At 40.0% G+C, this 20,042-nt stretch overlaps 1 protein-coding gene across 4 annotated transcripts in view; it reads right to left on the reverse strand.

Annotated features, from left to right (window-relative positions):
• Positions 1-20,042, reverse strand: part of WWP1 (WW domain containing E3 ubiquitin protein ligase 1) — a 238,101-nt gene that overhangs the window by 119,135 nt on the left and 98,924 nt on the right. The gene's annotated exons all lie outside the window — the stretch shown is intronic.

The raw sequence follows: 20,042 nt of genomic DNA on the forward strand, positions 1-20,042 counted from the left end.
ATTTCATAATTCATATCTAAATAATCCCCAGGCTTGTCTGCATAATAATATACCCACGGGTGGACTGTCGCTTGTGCAGATGGGAAGTTATGAACCAGAATATGAATTATGAAAGATGTGGGCTCCAGTTTAGGGTTCTGCCCGACAATCCCTCCCTTAGCAGGGGATTGGTCTCTTACTTCAGAACCACCCCATGCTGGGAAACTTTAAAGCAGGCTGTCAAGCCTAAGAGAAGTTAGTTGAAAACATCTCCCAATTTTAACATCAATATACCACCTGGGGAGACCTGTGCCTTTCGCTCTGAAACGTGATCTGCTTCCATCCAAGGCTTAATGGGAAGTAACTTAACCCTTTAACTTCTCCTTGTTATCTCTTTGCTGTGCTGTTTTTATATATATATCTATCTTAGTTACATCTTCTCTGTAAATATTATATTGCACCTGTTTGACCCTTTTAGTAATAAGTCTCTATTTCTGAAAGTGTTGAACTGTTTCTATAGCTCTTAATTGCAATTTCCGAATCCCTGCCTTTAAAGAGACGCTACTGTTTGTGTTAACCTTCTGTATAACAGGCCTGTATTATGACTGGGTTATGCAGTCGATTATATCAACCATTATAGTGTTATAGCGGAACGCCGAGTTTCTTCTTTCTCTGATTAAAAAGGAGGTGGTGGCAGTGTGAAGGGGTTAATTGCGTAATTAATCTGACCCAGTAACAATCTATTCAGGCTGCTGGCACATCGATCGGTATCCATTAGCTGGAAAATCGTTGTGCAGGGTGCAGCTGGGTGTGGCTTTGTTATGCACGTCACATCCCGGTTTTAGATCGGCTAGCCCTTCGGTCACAGGTTTGGGTGAGAAGGTCTGGGGTCTGACGCCGCGATCGTGACACTTGCGGCTTCACAGCTGGGTACCCACTGCGCATGCTGGGACCTGTCACGTGTCCCAAAAGACTACAGGGAGGGAGGACACCTTCTGTTTCCGACTGTCGTGGGGATCGAACTGGAAGTGGGAGCCGGCTCCCCAAAGGTGCCAATCCTTAATGGGGAGCGGGGGAGCAGTCCTTAAAATGACATTCCCCTTTTGGGTGGAGCTCCACTTTAATGACCCTGAACAAATATGCAGAAGCAAGAAAAAAGCCTGAAGTCCTTATCTGCATTTTTGTTCTGGGTCGGTGACAAAGAGGAGTTCAGTATGACAGGCCAAGCATTTTCAAAAGTTGTGGTCAGCAAGGGCAGTCCCTACATTTCCCTGAGTTACTGCTGGTACAGTAATTAGAGCTGACTAGGGCTGGCCATACATTATACAGTTTTCCTTTAGATTCACCAAAACCATATATGAGGTCTGACCTTTCCTTTCCTTTTGTGTGTAATCAGACAGGCCCTTGCACTACAACGTTGAAGGTACATCTAATGGAAACTGAACAGGGAAATTGTATAATGCATGGGCAGCATCAGACACAGGCTGGTAGAGAATTCACAGAAAAAGAGCTCATGGATGCTGCTGCAAGATTTTTTTTTTTTTTAATTGCATTAGCACTCCCACATTTGCAATGCGACACAGAGCAGATGGCAATGTATGCATTGAAGGCTGCATGGCCTGGAACAGGAAGATGTCATTCCCCTTTAGTGAATAGGGACAAACTAGGGGAATGAATGCATGGGAAATAATTGGCCATGACATCACAGACCTGCAGCCACAATATGCGAACCCACTGTTACAAGGTAAGGTAAACAAACAACTCAGGGAATATAACTACACAAAGACCTGGTTAATACAACAAAAACAGTTAAAAGTGTAAAATAATGTCAACTATAACATGATCACATCAATTTGCAAATGAGGGAATGAAAGTCAGGAGATTAATTAACAACTGAGCTTGCTAATTAACAGGAATCACATGGTTCCGTCAAACAAAAAACAAACAGCATAAGATATTTGTCAGTAAAAGAGAACAAATACAAAAGATACCGCTGACAGAGAACAGAACTTAGTTACATAGTTATATAGTCTGGCTGAAAACAAGACAAAAGTCCATCCAGTTCAACCATTAAATAAAAAAATAAAAAAGTTATAATCCTATACCCACAGTTGATCCAGAGGAAGGCAAAAAAACCAGCAAAGCATGATCCAATTTGTTCCTGCAGGGAAATAAATTCCTTCCTGATCCCCCGAGAGGCAATCGGATATTCCCTGGATCAACTTGACCTTCAAAAATAGAGGGAAAAAAAAAAAAAAAAAAAAAAACAACAACTTGACCTTCAAATGTTATATCCAGTTATATTCTGTGTATCTAAGAGAGATTCCAGGCCTTTTTTAAAGCAATCCACTGAGCTGGCCAGAACCAACTCTTGAGGGAGCCTATTCCACATTTTCACAGCTCTCACTGTGAAGAAACCTTTCCGTGTTTGGAGATTAAATTTCTTTTCCTCCAGACGTAAAGAGTGCCCCCTTGTCCTCTGTGATGACCTCAGGGCGAATAACTCTACACCAAGTTCACTATATGAACCACTGATGTATTTATACATGTTGATCATATCCAGCCTTAATCTCCTCTTCTCAAGAGAGAATTAATTCAGTTCCTCTAATCTTTCCTCATAGCTGAGCTCCTCCATGCCTCATCAGTTTAGTTGCCCTTCTCTGTACTTTCTCCAGGTCCCCAATGTTCTTTTTGTGAATTGGTGCCCAAAACTGAACTGCACATTCCAGATGAGGTCTTACTAATGATTTGTACCGGGGTAATATGATATCTCTATCTGAAGTCTACACCTCTTTTAATAAAAGGGAGGATTTTGCTCTCTTTAGAAACCCCAGCTTGGCATTGCATGCCATTATCAAGCTTGTGATGTACCAGAACTCCCAGATCCTTCATCATTGATTCCCCTAGTTGTACCACCCCCCTAGTATGTATGATGCATGCATACATAGTCCCCCTCCCCCCCCCCCCCCAAGTGCATAACTTTACATTTATCAACATTAAACCTCATTTGCCACATAGTTGCCCAGTTAAACAGTGCATTGAGGTCGGCTTGTAAATTGAAGACATTCTGTAAGGACGTTATTCCACTGCACAGCTTGGTGTCATCTACAAAGACTGAAATGGGATTTTTAATCCCAGACCCTATCGTTTATAGATATATTAAAAAGTAAGGGTCCCAACACTGAATGGTCTGGGGTCATCAGTGGTGTTCCCCAAGGTTCAGAGTATGAATCATTAACCACTACTCTCTGAATACGATCTTTTAGCCAGTTTTATATCCATTTACATACAGATTTTTCCAAGCCCGTAGACTTTACCTTACAAATTAGCCATTTGTGGGGAACTGTGTCAAACGCTTTTCCAAAATCCAAGTATACCACGTCCACCGCCACCCCTCTGTCCAAGGTTTTACTCACATCCTCATAAAAAGAAATCAGATTTGTTTGACAACTTCTGTCTTTCATGAATCCATGCTGTCTGTTGCTTAAAATATTTTTTTCCAGCAAGAACTTCTCTATGTGGTCTTTTATCAATCTCTCCAGTATCTTCCCAACTATAGAAGTTAAACTAAAAGGCCTATAATTACTTGCTAAATATTTTGACCCCTGTTTAAATATTGGCACCACGTTGGCCTTACGCCAACCCAGTGGTACTATGCCAGTCATTAAAGAGTCCCTAAAAATTAGAAACAATTGCTTTGAAATGACAGAGCTCAATTCTTTAAGGACCTTTTGGGTGTATGCCATCCAGTCCAGGTGCTTTATTCACCTTTATTCTGTCTAAATACTTTTGGACCATATCAATTGTGAGCCAATGTGGATCATCTGGAGCTGTGTCAATACCATGCCCATTATGGACAAGAGCTCTCCCATGCTCCTTTGTATACACAGAGCTGAAGAAGGTATTTAAATAAGTTTGCCTTCTCTTTGTCCCCAGTCACCCACTCTAGATTTTATAAAGGGCGTACATGCTCGGACCGGACCTTTTTACTATTAATATATTTGAAGAATTTTTGGGGGTTGGTCCTACTATCTTTTGCAATCTGTCGTTCATTTTCAGTTTTTGCGGCCTTTATTTTCTTTTTGCATATTCTATTATATTCTTTGTAATGTTTAAACAATGATAACGTTTCTTCATTTATATATTTAATAAAAGCTCTTTTCTTATTATCAATAGCTTTTTTTTAAACTTTGGCCGTAAGCCACATAGGTTTGATTTTTAGACTTTTAAACTTGTTGCCTATGGGAATATATTTTGCAGTGTGTTCACATAGTCTTTTTGAAGAACTCCCATTTCTGTGTTGTGTTCATCAAAGCCAATATTCTCTCTCAGTCTAAGTCTTGGAGAGCAGCTCTCAGCCTTGGAAAATTAGCTCTCTTAAAATTGAGCGGTTTTATTTTTCCCGCATGTGCTTGCTGTTTACAGTTAACAGTAAATTAAATCATGTTATGGTCACTGCTACACAGATGTTCTTTTATATGGACATTCGTAATAAGCTCTGCATGGTTTGAGATTACCAGGTCCAGCAGAGCATCATTCCTTCTAGGGGCCTCTATGAACTGTACCATAAAATTGTCCTGTAGTAGGTTTAAAAATTTGTGCCCTTTAACTGTTCCTGCAGTACCATTACTCCTATCAATTACCGGGTAGTTAAAATCCCCCATTATCATCACTGTCCCAGTCCTTGCGATATGTGGAAGGAGCCGAGGCCTATAACAAACTCCAATGATTACCTTTGTAGTATGCACCCCCATGTGCACTTCCACCCATAATACTTCAGCCTCATCACACTCTCCATCAACTAGGTCCTCTTTCACACTCGCTCTGAGATCACTTCTCACATAGAGACAGACATCATCACCTTTCCTATTTACCCTGTCTCTCCGAAAGAGAACATAGCCAGGAATATTAATGGCCCAGTCATGTGAAGAATGAAGCCAAGATTCAGCAATACCAATTAAATCATAGTTCTCTTCATGCACCAAAGCTTCCAACTCACCTATTTTGCTTGGCAGACTTCAGGCATTGGTGAACAAACTCTTTAATTCGTTGACACCTTGTTCACACATATTTTGCATATTTTTTATTTTCATACAAATGGTACCAATTACACTGGTTGTTTGTAACATGGGAACCTTCTTATCTGCCATAGCCTTCTCCCCATCTTTCACCATTCCACCCACCAATGAGTACTGACCCCTGTCTGATCTGTCTACCCCGTTATAATCTAATTCTCCCTCCCCCCTTGATCCCGAGTATGGAGTAACCTGATGTTACATTTGTGATCAGAACTGCATTAAAGTTGTGCATCTTAGAATTATTTAAAGTAGGCCTGTGACTGTGCTCTAAAATAAAAGTTCATTTAAATTATTTTTTAATTAAATTAATTTAGATTAATTTAGGGGTGGCAAAAGCTACATTATGGCTATTTAAAGCAGAGTTCCAGCTGAAATTTTTAAAACACAGACACTCACCTGTTTCTCGGTCCAGTGGTGTCCTCATCCTCAGCACGGCTGGCTTCACCGGCCATCTTCTCTCCCCGGCACCAGCATCTTCGGTGTGGGCAACCGGACCTGACAGCTTGTGGCTTCACAGCTGGGTACCTCATGCGCGAGAAGCGCTGCACTTTCTGAGTGGCCCCGTAGTCTTCTGGGATCTGTCACATGTCCCAAAAGACTACGAGGAGGGGGGAGCCCGAGGACAACTTCCACTTTCGATCGCCTAGACGATCGCAGCAGAAGTGTCAGTGGGTAACTGTCAAATTCAGGTACCCGCTCCCCAAAAGGTGCCAATCCTTAATGGGGAGCGGGGGATAAAGTGGAACTTCCCCTTTTAGGTGGAGCTCTGCTTTAAAAAAAAAAAAAACAGTTCACTGCCTGATCACATCACCAATTCCAAGGTACTGGTCATATGATCTTAGCAAAAGCAAAGAATCCTGGGAGTGTGATGTCAACGCATCATTCAGGCAGCAATGACCATCTTAACCTCCCTGGCGGTATGATCATGTCAGGAATTTTGTGCTGAAAGCGGTACCATTTTTTTGCCTGGAAATATGTAGTTTTTAATTGTAGGCTGTAATTTTTAGGAATAACTCACTGAAATCTGTCCGAACAAGAGTCTATTAAACATTCCGGATATGATAAAACTTGAAACACAAAATCATAAATTATAATTTAATTAATAATCATAAAAAATAATAATATAATAATAATAATCAATTTAATTCAATAATATAATCAAACCAAAAACACTGAAATTTGAAATACAGAGGCAAATTCGCACATCGCTGAGCAAAGTCGCAAAATCGTTTTCAGTGTCTGATGACGAATTTCCCCACAAATCATTATCACTCAATTCTGCAAGTGGTTCTGATTTACTATCGCTGTTCTAAAACCGCTTTTGATGTAAAGGGACGCTTTTTGGCCGCCATGGACTTTTCTAAGTTTCCAGGCAGAAAGAACAGTCAAAATGCAGGCAGGGCACAGGACAAAGCAGTGGGGACAAAATGTATGTGAAATGCAGTAAAAAAACAAAGACAGCAAAAATGTAATTTTTTAAAAATTTCAAATTTCCCGCCGGTTCCGCCGCCTGAACGTTCCGACGTCACGGGGACCGGAACACGGAAGTCAGATGCCGGCATCCGCCGGAGGAGATGGACGGGGACACTGCAGGGGACACATCGTGGGAGCGAAGGACAAGGTAAGTGCTGCAGGGACCCCCAGAGAACGCTGCATGGTAAGCCCGAGTGTAGCTTGGGGTTACCGTTCTTGGTATAGAAATTCTACCCCGAGCTACACTCGGGAAAACCGCTAAGGAGGTTAAACACTTGTTTGACATCAGTCTTGAGTGCCTTTAACATAAGCGGAGAAACAAAATGTGAGTTTTCATTTACTCTTTCTCCCATTAAAGTGAAACTTTACCCAAAACCACTTGATAAAAAATAATGTTCTTCAGCAAGGAACATACATTCCACATTAACATTTATGCTACCAAAAATTAGTTTGTGCTGCAAACAGCCTTCAGCATTGCTCCTGTTTCTGCTTTCTGGAGGCAGCCATTCTGCTGAAGCCCAGAGCCCATGAACATCTGTATATCATAAAATGAATGTATACCCATTGATTTAACAGTTTCAAAAAAGTTACATTCTTGGAATGCTGGGATAGCCAACTGTAACATTTGCTGGTGTATTCAACCACACTGTCAAACTACCAAATGGCTGGATTCATAACTGATCACACGTGCAGCACAATGGCAGTTGCGGATCAAACAGAAGCAGATTCCTTGGCTGTAAAGAATAGGAGGGTTTAATTCCCTCTGTCAGTAAATCGGCCTCTACAAATTCATGAGTGCCTAAAAATGGAGAGCAACTGAGCATGTGCAGAGCAGGGTGAGACAGTGTATTACTAGATTTAAAACAGTATAGACACTTATTTTTAATATTTTATATAGCTATACCTGAAAAAGGGGCCAGCATGAAGTGATCTAGCAGGCTCTACACACCTCAGTTCCAGAGATGCAGCATCCCTCTGCTTCCCAATCTCCAGCCGCTGTCATTGGCTGGGCAGTGATGACGTCAAACCCCCCACTGCGCTCACTGTACAGGGGCAGACAGGCAAGTAAGTTTAATGCAGAATTGACAAAGGATGTCTCTTCTGCATCAAATTTCTGCCTGTTTGCCCATTTTTATTTTGCCTAAGGTTCCGCTTTCAGAAAAACATATATAGCATCAAAAAGCACAAAATCAGACAAATTAATTCATATATACTGACTTGACACAAACATTATCTAAAAACAGAAAACATTCATGCAAATACAACTATGTGCCATACACTTAAAAGCATGCATCATGTGTGCAAAGTGCGAGAGTAACAGAAGAATTAATTTTCATTAGTCTTACATGTCTGTTAGATGAATGAAATGGATTAGGCACAGTAAAAATCACTGATAATGAATGCAGTGTGGCTGAACACAGGAAGGTTAGTTATAAGCAGTAAGATAACATGCAAAAAATGTCCAGACATCTGATCACAGTCAGCTGATTTCCATGTGGAGGTATGATCAGAAAGGTTCAGTCAGAACAGCAAAGTCACATTAAACGTCTACTATTGTTGCAGGAGAGCAAAGTCTCAATTCATTCTTCTGCAGTGTCTTGTGTAAAACAAGTGAAAAATGTGATCAGGAGAATATGTCTCCATAACAGTCATACAGGGCTCAATTCACAGAGTTAATCTCTTCTTTAAAATTGGAGATAAAATAGCACATAGGGTTTTTCAAAAATGTTATTGTAATTCACAAAAAACGCTACTAAAATAGTGATCTCAATAAAAAAGTGAGGTATTTTATCTCATGACGTGATATCCAGTGGGATGGATACAATAGAGAAGAACTGAAAACCCCCTGTCAATTTTTATTGCTAATAAAGAGGTAAAAATGGTTTACACCATAGAAATATGCCAACTCACCAAGTCAGTGCGGTCCCTGCAGCGTACGTATTTATACAAAAGAAAAAACCTGACAGGAATACCAGTCAAAGAGAAGCTGCTTTTCCCAGGACACACGTGGTATATCAAAAACACCTACGTTAAATTAAGTAAATACAAAATATCTTTATAAAATGTCAAATATTGAATGAGAATAGTATTAAAAATCATATACACCCATTGAAGATTTCATATCTATTACTTTTCTGGAGACAACTCAAAATTCAAGATATTCTTTTACTTTCAATGATAATGGAAACATGATAAAGTGGGTAAACCCCCTTAATGGGGAACTAGACAGCAATAAAAACTTGACAGGGGTCCCAATTCCTCTCCACACTATATAAAACTAAAAAAAATTTTGCCTTTAGTAATACTTTAAGTAAATCAACCCCAAGGATTCAGTTTTCTTCCATATTTTGGTTTCCAGGCATTACTGTTGAGAAAAGTATCTAAAAAGGTAGAGAATACTCCAAATTGGCTATTATATTTTATATCTTTAAAGTGGAGCTCCAGTCAACATTAAAAAAAAAAAATAAAATAAAATAAAAGCAAGCAGCTACAAAAACTGTTGACTTTTAAAAAAACAGACTCTTACCGGTCCCTAGAGCCAGTGGTGTCCTCACAACCAGGTTCATCAGCCATACTGAGTCACTGGTGCCGGCATCTTCAGTGGGAACATGGCTGCGACAGCTTGCAGCTTCACAGCCAGGTGCCCACTGGACATGTGACAGTAGCATTGCAGTTTGTGAAAGGTCCCGCAGTCTTCTGGGGGGGGGGAACAGCTTCTGCTTCAGATTGCCTAAGCCAGGGGTAGGCAACCTGAGGCTCTCTAGCTGTTGTGGAACTACAATTCCCATGAGGCATTGCAACATTACAAAACTGACAGTTACAGCTATGACTTGCAGAGGCATGATGCAACTTGTAGTCCTGCAACCACTGGAGAGCCGCATGTTGCCTACCCCTGGCCTAGGCGATCGCAGCGAAGGTGGGAGTGGGTACCGGTCAAATTCAGGTAATATGGAGCCAGGGCCCAAGAAACGGTCTGGCTGAGCCACAAAGTTGAAGGATAACATTCAGGACTGTGTGATGTGGCAGGTGTGTGGATCACAAGCATGGCCAAACAAAAATTACAAATAATTAAAAAAAAAAAAAAAGACGTGGGTGTATTTTAGTGGTTTATCTAGAGTTCCACTCTAAAAGGAACCCATCCAGATGAGAACAGAGTTGCTGCCGCTGACGACTTGTTTTTGCACATGCAAGCCCCAGGGCTACCGTCCTCAGTCTTTTTTACTAGCTGGTCAGCCACTGCCCAATACAAAGATGCATTCACATATCAGGTGTCTGGAAACCTCACAAAAACATGAAACGTGAATCACTACAGATTACTACAGATTACATGTTACAAATATTCTTTGCAAGGGAAACATTCTGAATCATTTCATTCCCTGCCAGTCCAGTGAAATCCATGAGAACAAATAAATTATTTTATATACGATTTGGCTTCTGCCACAGATTTCTAAAAGGTGGATAGCAACCAGAATGACTGGAAATCAAAGCTTTCACATGTCTGCAGTGCTTGCTAGCTGGCACCTAGTCCTCTAAAAGATTCCCGGTGCTTTCAATGCCACTGATGTTCCCAGAGATCAGTTTTTTGAGTCAAGGTAAGATTAAATAATTTCAGGTTAGGCGCTGCATTATTTGTAGTATTTGAAGCTATGGCTAAACAATAGCAAACACCATGTTTACAAGCAATCGGAAGATCAGTAAATAAGAAATCAGTAGAGCAGAGAAGTATGGGTACTGCCATTGCTGAACCTTTTCTAATATACAGCTGACTGGCTGTCTCTGGCTTCAATATTTAATTATGCATAACAAGCATGCAGATCAGAAAATAAAGAGTAAAGTCACAACTCCTGAACTACTTGTAGGTGGCTCGGTGTTTCAGGAAGTCTTAAAGCCACTGGAGTAGTGACAGCCTAGAAAGTAGCTTATTCAAAGGAGGTAAGATAGATGGGAAGGCGTCCAGTATTAAAAGACCCAAATATTAATCTTAAAATAGCATGGTCACTCGTGCATTTATTTTATAGAAACTGCAACTTGAATACCTTTTTATGTTGTAATTCATAGTCACATGGACAGCACAACTCTTCATTTTGATCCCTTCTTAATAATGTGGGAGGATGGAGCTTTCCTTGACAAACTGAGCAGTGCTGAAGCTCCTTTCACAATGAAAGCACATTGGCAAGCAAGGAAGTGGCTGATAGGGCTGTGCTGGGCTTTTGCATATATAATTATAAAACTTCTGGTAGCTGACAATGCTGAGGGGGGTCAGCCATTTGCAAAGCGACTAAATTGCGCTGTCTGTCAATCCGGCGCAATATACAGTATCCAGAGAGGGAAACAGCAGTATCAACAGGTAAAATCTTCATAGTAGCTTACAGTAAGGGAAAATTACAATGTGATGGACATACAGGTGAAACTCAAAAAATTAGAATATCGTGCAAAAGTTCATTTATTTCAGTAATGCAACTTAAAAGATAAAACTAATATATGAGATAGACTCATTACATGCAAAGCAAGATAGTTCAAGCTGTGATTTGTCATAATTGTGATGATTATGGCTTACAGCTCATGAAAACCCCAAATCCACAATCTCAGAATATTGTGAAAAGGTGCAATATTCTAGGCTCAAAGTGTCCCATTCTAATCAGCAAATTATGCCATAGCACCTGCAAAGAGTTTCTGAGCCTTTAAATGGTCTCTCAGTCTGGTTCAGTAGGAATCACAATCATGGGAAAGACTGCTGACCTGACAGTTGTGCAGAAAACCATCATTGACACCAGGGTGGATGATTTAAAATGATTTAAAAAAAAAAAAAAATCTGATTTTTTTTTTTATTTAAATCGGATTTTTGTAAATAAAATGCTTTTTGAGGAAAATATATTACCATCCAAAGGTTATTCCATCATGAAATAAAGATTAGTTTTTTTAATTTTGTAGAATAAGGCTGTATAGGTTTAATTTTTTTGGTAAATAAATTCCATGAATCCATTCACAATGTCATGCTCTTCCAGAGGTTTTTGTAAGATTATTGGGCAGTTTCTCTGCCTACAAGATATTATCACAGATGCTTGGTTTACTTTTGCAGTTCTCAAAACTGAATTTGACTCAGCGGAGATCACATGCCTCTTCTTCACAGCAAAAATGTTATAACATGAACAGAGTTAAGAAAAAGACCTTAATCCTAACTTCTACAAACCTATGAATACAGAATCAACCCCTTCAGTGCTAAGTTTCAAGAAGTTCAGTGAATAGAATAGAAACAATATTTTTCTGATTGTTTGGAGTGGAATAGATCTGCACAAGAAGAAAGTAAAACTAAGTGTGAGGAGGAAGGGGCTGACAATCCAAGTTTCTTAAAATATATATATTTTGTTTAGCCAAATTAGTTAACAAACATGGATGTTTGTTTACGCAAATAACATATGCTGGAATGTTATTGTTTCAGTTGAATAAATCTATTTAAAATTGTTATTAGGTAATGATTATTTTTCTCCTTCCTAAGTACAACAGAAAAGTTATCCAAATATGAACGATTAACCTATTAAACTGGGGATAAAAAACTAATATTAAAAGTTTTTATTCTAAAAATCTTCATCTACTTGCATATTAAAGTTATACCAGCAAGAATGAGTCTGTATGATTTAAATCAAGCCTTACTGACTAGTGATTTAAATCGTGATTTAAATCAGTTTGATTTAAATCAAATCCACCCTGATTGACACCCTCCATAAGGAGGGAAAGCCTCAAAAGGTAATTGCAAAAGAAGTTGGATGTTCCCAAAGTGCTGTATCAAAGCACATTAATACAAACTTATGCGGAAGGGAAAAGCGTGGAAGAAAAAGGTGCACAAGCAGCAGGGATGACCGCAGCTTGGAGAGGATTGTTAGGAAAAGGTCATTCAAAAGTGTTGGGGACTTTCACAAGGAGTGGACTGAGGCTGGAGTCAGTGCATCAAGAGCCAGCACACACAGACGAATCCTGGGCATGGGCTTCAAATGTCCTATTCCTCTTGTCAAGCCGCTCCTGATCAACAAAATGTCAGAAGCGTCTTACCTGGGCTAAAGAAAAACAGACCTGGTCTGTTGTTCAGTGGTCCAAAGTCCTCTTTTCTGATGACAGCAACTTTTGCATCTCATTTGGAAACCAAGGACCCAGAGTATGGAGGAAGAATGGAGAGGCACACACTGCAAGATGCTTGAAGTCCAGTGTGAAGTTTCCACAGTCTGTGTTGATTTGGGAAGCCATGTCATCTGCTGGTGTTGGTCCACTGTGCTTCATTAAGTCCAGGGTCAACGCAGCCATCTACCAGGAGATTTTGGAGCACTTCATGCTTCCTTCCACAGACAAGCTTTATGGGGATGTTGAATTCATTTTCCAGCAGCACGTGGCACCTGCCCACACTGCCAAAAGCACCAAAACCTGGTTCAATGACCGTGGGATTACTGTGCTTGAGATTGGTCAGCTAGCTTGACCTGAACCCCATAGAGAATCTAGGGGGCATGGGGATAAGACATGAGACCGAACAATGCAGAAGAGCTGAAGGCCGCAATTGAAGCACCCTGGTCTTCCATAACACCTCAGCAGTGCCACAGGCTGATAGCTTTCATGCCACGTTGAGGCAGTAATTGCTGCAAAAGGGGCCCAAACCAAGTACTGAGTACATATGCATGCTTATACTTTTCAGAGGTCCGATATTGTTCTATGTACAATCCTTGTTTTATTGATTGCATGTAATATTCTAATTTTCTGAGATTGTGGATTTGGGGTTTTCATGAGCTGTAAGCCATAATCATCAAAATTATGACAAATCACGGCTTGAACTATCTTGCTTTGCATGTAATGAGTCTATCTCATATTAGTTTCACTTTTTAAGTTGCATTACTGAAATAAATTAACTTTGCATCATATTCTAATTTTTTGAGTTTCACCTGTATGTTATGGGAAAGTTAGGTTTTTTTCTTTTTGAATTTGCCTTTCAGTACCAAGGTTCCTTTCATTTCCGGTTACAGGCCCTATATTTATAGAATTTCTTCCAAATTGCACATACCAATAAAAAAAAAACCCCCACAAAAGTCATTTTTAACCACTTGGCTACTGTGCACTTATTGCTTGTGCAATGACTGCATTTATCATTGTATTAGGGTTTGAAAAACCCATATCACCCACTCTGCTGCCTGTGTGTGTATAGTCAACAACTGAGCTATGTGAGCCTGGTGTGGTGTGGGGTGCACCCTTTGTTAGGCAGTTCTGCAGATCAAGAATAAAATATATGTGGAATTAGACATATACAGGGTCCATGCATACTGGCTTAAAAAAACACTGCTCTTAGAGTTTAGTGTTCTGCCTGTAAAAGCAACTAATGTTATCCTATGTGTTCATGCACATCATGTCGTTTAGAGGCATATTTTAAGCTCAACATTTACAGGCAGAATAAAAAAAACCCCTTCTGTTTTGTGTTTCTTAGAGCATTTTTCTGGCAGACGATAGTACACAAAACGATTAAAAATTAGCGTTCTTTTTCTGCCAAGTGCACTGGCATTTTTTTTTTTTAAATCACCTTGCATGGAGCGTAAGCATTTCTTTAGAGGAGCAAGAGGAAATGTAAGTGCCTCAAATTCGTACTGGAGTATATTCTTTTTGCACTCAGTCCCAGGGTACAGCATGGATACGATATGTCACCAGCACACTGACAAGCCTGTTTCAAAGTGCTAAGCACTCTTTGCTTGTATGATCACATCAAAAAGCAATGTTTCAGGACCCTGCAGGAACCCTTCCTTGGATATGTGATCAAATGCCTGGGGAAGGGATCAAATCCCTGCATCACCCCAAAACATTACTTTTCTAATAGTTTACATAAGAATAGAGAGCGTTATACTTTGAAAGAAACTTGTCAGTGTGCTGGCAGGGTATCTTTTTCAAATTCTTATTGGTCACCTGCCACTGCTCTGTATGATACTGGTGCATTATGGGCAAATTCCTTGCATAATGGCAACATTATTGATGTGTCCATACAATGTGGGATTGGTTGGCTCAACCGCCATTGACATTCAGATGGAAAGGTGTGAAGCCTGCATTAAGCATTCTATGGATGAATTCTGCTTTTATATCCACCCTCAAGGTCTGAGATAACAGTTATCCTCTCTCAAGTTATCGCTGCATTAAAGTGATTTCATTTCGCAGATATGTTCAATTCTTAGAAGTGCTCTTCAAAGCAACCTTCTCTCCCTGGAGCGGCAAATTAAATGAAGTGGTGGCAGTGAACTCTGATAAACAGATTTCCACATCGACAGCGGAACACAGCTAACATTCACCTAGTTCCAATAAACACCAAGCCACAAGGTTCCAATGTCATTAAAGCTTAAACTTCTCATGGGGAGTGCCGGCTCGCTGGATTGCATCAGGAGCAGATATAAGAACAAGTTATTAACACTGCATTATACTGTATATTGTGTACTGATCCACTGTGAACTCTCAGGTTAAAACCGAGACAATAGATTTCTTGTGTAGAGCCACAAAAAATTCATCAACACACAAGCAACCCAAGTCAGCATTAGAATTCCCAGTTGCAAACGCTGGGTGTGTTAGACACGGCCAAAAAATTTCATCATTGTACACAAGGCATGTGTAACACGTCCAGTCCTTCTGCCAGGACTTCCACAGTCTCTTCAGTCTGCTTTCCACCAATGATCAGACTTGTGCTGACACCCCCTTCTTCCTGTACAGCCGTTCACTGGGAAGATCAGAGGGAACAGAGGGAATATGTTCACTTATAAATATAGCAGAAAAATAAGGTATTTATATATTTTTTTTAATCTACTCAAATGTTTTGCCTTTCATTTCTATTTTAAACTAAATGGGTTGTTTCACAAGGGCTTCTCAATGGACAGCAGACAACCAGTCCAGCGTAAGGTGTTGAAATGTCTCCTTGAATTCTTGACTGAAAACCTGTGTGACAAGAGTGACAACACAGGCACACAAATGGGAGACAGGAATAGAGCTTTATCACCTGTAAAAGGAGGTGTGAACAGGGCAGGATAACTAAATACATTTAAATATTATTTGAAATTACACTAAACTTATTAGTCCTCATGCACACAGGATGTTTTCTTTAACTCTCCTAGAAACCTTCATCCTGGCAGCAGGATTTTAACAAAAAAAAAAAAAAAAGAAAAAGGCTTGAGACTTTTAAAACTGTGTAATGCATTTAGGCACATTTAGCCAAGGGGTTAAAGTAGATGAAAAACCATCCACTACAATAATCATATAATGCAATTTCAATTGAATTGTAACTGAAGTTTTAATTAAAATAATGCTTGTGGTCCTGCAATGGAGGTCACTGATGCCCTTACTGTTAGGGCAGTGTGTTGTCACCCTGTCACAGGGTCTTTTGAGAACTGCCATTCTAATATTAGCTCATATGAGGTTTTAGGCCTCATGCACACTCAGTGTTTTTAATGCTGGTCCTAGGGGGTCTGGCGGGGTTATATTCTGCCTAACCTGCCCTCCATGTTAGCCTGCGTGTCCATGTACACAAACGTTTAGAGGCGTTTAGAGGCAGGAAAACAATCCCACTGCCATTGCATCCAGGAGCAACAGAGCTTTGGCAGAAAAAACACTTCACATGTGTAAACGTGCCAAAATGCACGTTTAGCACTTGAGTGTTTATTACAATAGCCAGAATTATTTATTCTGAACAATGACATGAATTAACTCCCAAATGTAGAGACATCGAATAAAACAAGACGTCTCTTACAGAGTCTTAAAGTGTTACTAAACACACAATAAAATCAGCCTGTATGTGCAGTAAAGCATGATTGTTATACTCACTGTGGAACCTAAAGGGTTAATACTCTGCATTGTGTAAAAAGGACATTTGATCCTTTTGTCTCTGTTCTTCCCCTTTTTTCAAGCAACCAGTTCTTATCTCCTGCTAAAACAGACTGAACCATATGCATGCTCAGTTTGGTGTGTATTGCTAGAGGTTTTTTTTTTTCTTGGGAGAGTGCATATGATCAGCACAGGGCCAAAGAGCACTGGTCAGACAGAGGTCAGGGGTCCTGCATCCTCCTAGAGCAGATAGAAAACTCCTCCTACAAGCTTCAGCTAGTGCTGGGCTGGACACTAAAAGAAGCCACAAGACTGATGAGAAAAGGTATTTAGCAGTTTATATTTACTAAAATAATTGCATTTCCATGTTCTGTCTACTGTGGGAGACCAGAAATAGTGAATGCAGGGTCATGGGTTTAGTAACACTAAGTTTGTGTATTTATCTGATGTGAGGACATTGGCCCAGTTTAAGTACAATGGTGGTGTATTCTTTGAATCATTCAATCCTTTCATGAATGGGAGATACCATCTTGCAGACAATTTTATTGCTGTACTGGAGCTCAAATTTCTGTACTTTTTAAATTATTATTTTTTTCTTTTTTTGTAAAATATATAAACTTTGTAGGGGTACTCCCCCTTTATCGTATGATGTATGTGTGTTTTTTGTGCTCAAAAGTCTACTTACCCAAAAACTAAGCTTTCAGTGTGATAATTTGGATATGGTGCCCTATTGAGTTTATTTTTTACCATTTAAAAATTTGTAAATTGAAATTTACAATTTCAATGGAAAGTGTGCAATGGGTTACTGAATTACAGGCATCAAAAGGTGTTCGCAAGCTGTTTTTGATGTTCTGCAGAGTATAGCTATATCAATGACAACTAGGAAGCTATGCTATAAGCGTTTGGGCAACCCCCCACCATTTCATTGCCACCAGCACCAAGATACTGGCCAACTACAGTGATGGAAGGGCTCCCCAAGCTATGTGACAGGTGACCCAGGGCCAGTGACCACAGAAGCTGCTTGTTCTTTGAATTCAGTGCCTCATGCACACTGAGCATTTGCTCAGCTGCCCTGAACCCTTTTCTCCTGGCAGGAGAAAATGTCGCCTTTAGCAGAATCAAGTGTTTGAGCAATCAATAATTCCACTGGCCAGAATAACATATGTAGGCACATCAAGTGCTTTTTTTCTGCCTAAAAAGCTGCTCTCCTGAACACGCTGGTGATTTTTTTTTTCTTTCCTGAAAACGCCTACTGTAGGTGAGTATGTACACAAACGCTAAAAGAGGTTCTTTTTTATAGGCAGGAAAAGAAAAAAAAAAAATCAACTACCTGTAAAAACTGCCTTTTTTAAGCCCAGTGTGCATGAGGTCTTAAGGCCTTGTTTTCAGACGTGTCAGGATGGCTGGCAAGAGGTCAGATGCAGCATCTAGGCACATAAAGGAGCCTTCACTCAGTTAAACACTTTCTGCTGGCCACAGGTCTCCTTTAGATAAAACCTGTACAATGAGAAATACAGTACACAGCCTGCCAGTGCTGGCCTGCTTGTCTATCTGCCTCTGGCCTCAACAGAAAGAGATCAGCATAAGTATGCTGATCAGGAAATTTATCATTTGAAAGTGACACTAAACCTTGGGATTTTTTTTGCCCAACACCCCCCACCCCCATGCCACTGCTCTGTGTCTCAATAAGACACAGATTCCCCGCCCCCCTCTCTTCACATTGGCTGTGATGGAGAAAAAGTCGCCAGACATCAGAGGCCGTCAAGAACATTGCCAGATATGAGGGGGTATAGGAAAGGATTGGGGAGGGCTGCTGAACACAGAAGGTTTTTTACCTTAATGCATAGAATACATAAGTAAAAATTCTTGAGCCTTTAGAACCACGTTAAGTCAGTGACTTAGCCCTATACCTCTTTACTCATTTTTCCTTTATTATGGGCAAAATAAAAAAGTCAATACTGAAGAGCCCTATAAAGACAGTTTTCAGTATATATTCCTTTGATACCACCATAGGTAAATATTAGTGATGCATGGACATATGGGCTGCCAAAAATGATCAGCCAAAACTAGGGTTTTGTCAAGAGGAAAAGAAAAATATGCTGATAATGAATGTTGATTTCAATGCAAAATCACGTCCTGTTGACTTCAATGCAAAATCGTGTTCCGATAGAAAAAAAAAGTGCTGATAATGCTGATGTTTTTTTTTCTAAGGATAAGTTCACCTTTCATAATATGTTATACCCATATTCAGGATGTAACATGTAATGAAAAGACCGGCCCCCCACTCCCCTGCTTTGACAGCTAGCCAGGGATCTTCTCCTCCCGCTAGCCTGCCTGGTTGCATCACTCATTCATAGTATTCTGATAGCCTTAGCGGCTAACAGCTTGTAGTTCTCGAACTGCCATGACACTGAGCACTGTGGTAGTTTATTGATTCTTCCTGTCAGAGTGCATCGACTTGCTCGTATAGGATGTACGGGCAAACAGATATACTGGCAGGTCTCCAGGAGATAAGTGAGCTTATCCTTTAAACTATTGTGCATTATATAATATATCACACACATACTTTCAATAAAAGTTATTTTACATTACTGATATATATAAAAAATATTTAATTTAAAAAAAAAAAAAAAACCTGTCCTGTTTGGCTTTCGGCCAAGTACATCCAGAATTTTCGGTTTCAGTCCAGAATTTTCAGTTCGGTGCACCACTAGAACCTATCCACAAAATGGAGAGATAGAGCCCATTTCCATTTTTTATGCATAAATTTAATGGACAGCACAGTGGCTAAACGGTTAGCACTTCTGCCTGGCAGTACTAGGGTCGTCGGTTTGTATCCCAGCCACAGCACCACCTGCCTGGAGTTTGCATGTTCTCCCTGTGCCTGCATGGGTTTCCTCTGGGTACTCCAGTTTCCTCCCACACTCCAAAGACATGCTGGTAGGTGAATTGGATCCTGTCTAAATTGTCCCTAGTATGTATATGTATGAATGCGAGTTCGGGACCTTAGATTGTACGCCCCCTGAGAGTTAGGGACTGATGTGAATGTACAATATGTGTAAAGCGCTGCGTAAATTGACAGCGCTATATAAGTACCTGAAATAATGTATAAATACTGCAACTGGCTGAGAAGAGACCTGTCACCAAATTTCAATTTTTTTCAGTATTTTCTCCCATGGCTAAACAGCATGGAAGTGACAGTTTAAACCAATTGTACTACACAACTCACTTTGGGTAATGCAGATTACAGGGCAGTGGATGTGAAAAATATAACTGACAAAAGACTGCCTGACTAGACAAATTATTTGACAGGTAACTCTGTTCCCATATGTATGTATAACGTCTGTTTTTAGATGCTTGTCTGGAGTTCAGTATTTAATATGATAAAAGCTGTCTTTTCCAGTAGCATATAGTACATTTTCAGTAGCATATAGTAAATTTTAGGTCTGTACTGTATGATATCATACTCGCCTGCCAAAAATGAGTGAAAGTATTGAACAAAGAGCATCTAAGTTGGAAAAGAGCTACAATGAAAACTCATCAACCTTATTTGTCATAGTGCCAGAAATGAGAACAGTCATTGATGTCCTTACTGATCCACAGAACCAATGAGATTTTACCTTTCTTTCTCTATGATAAAAGGATGAACCTCTGACTGAGTTAAAGCAGTATTAAACCCAAAAGCAAACA

Source organism: Staurois parvus, unplaced genomic scaffold (assembly GCF_062004578.1).
Source record: "Staurois parvus isolate SC_StPar_1 unplaced genomic scaffold, SC_StPar_1.0 ptg000230l, whole genome shotgun sequence".
Lineage (NCBI taxonomy): Eukaryota > Metazoa > Chordata > Amphibia > Anura > Ranidae > Staurois > Staurois parvus.